The sequence below is a fragment of the Galeopterus variegatus genome, unplaced genomic scaffold, assembly GCF_000696425.1.
Source record: "Galeopterus variegatus unplaced genomic scaffold, G_variegatus-3.0.2 Scaffold6932, whole genome shotgun sequence".
Lineage (NCBI taxonomy): Eukaryota > Metazoa > Chordata > Mammalia > Dermoptera > Cynocephalidae > Galeopterus > Galeopterus variegatus.
In genome coordinates, this window is record NW_007733043.1 from 8,128 (window position 1) to 8,721 (window position 594).

Sequence of the window (594 nt, forward strand, 5' to 3'; positions counted from 1 at the left end):
TTTTTTTTTTTTTTAATTTGTGTTCTTGATGTTTTTGGCAGCTGGCCAGAACAGGGATCGGAACCGGTGACCATAGCGTTACCAGCAGCACGCTCTCCCAAGTGAGCTAACCGGCCGGCGCCATAGTATCATAGTACTTTGCCGATACTGCCAACCAATCTATTTCTTTATAAACAAACAAACAAAGAAAAAAAACCTAAGCATATTTCTCCATGTTCAATCTTGCCTTTGCATAGAAAACATCAAAACAACATTTTCTCAGCACCTTTTATTTTCTTGAAGACAGTTTCAATAAAAACAGTTTTTGTAGCTTTTCACAAATGAATTTTTAAAAACTTCTGGTGATTCTTATTGTTCCTCTTTGGGAACTCTCCAGGCTTTCACTCTCTACATTCCTTCAAGAGGATAGTGACCAAAACTGGAGTATAATACTATAAGTATGACTAATAAACTTAGTGTAATGATGTCTTACCTTTTCACTCAATAATAACTAATATATCCCAATGCAATATTGGCTTTCTTTCCCCTGAAGTAGCAACAAGTAGGGGTTTTATTTAACATGAGGCCTATTTTAAGCTTCCAAACTCCCACCCC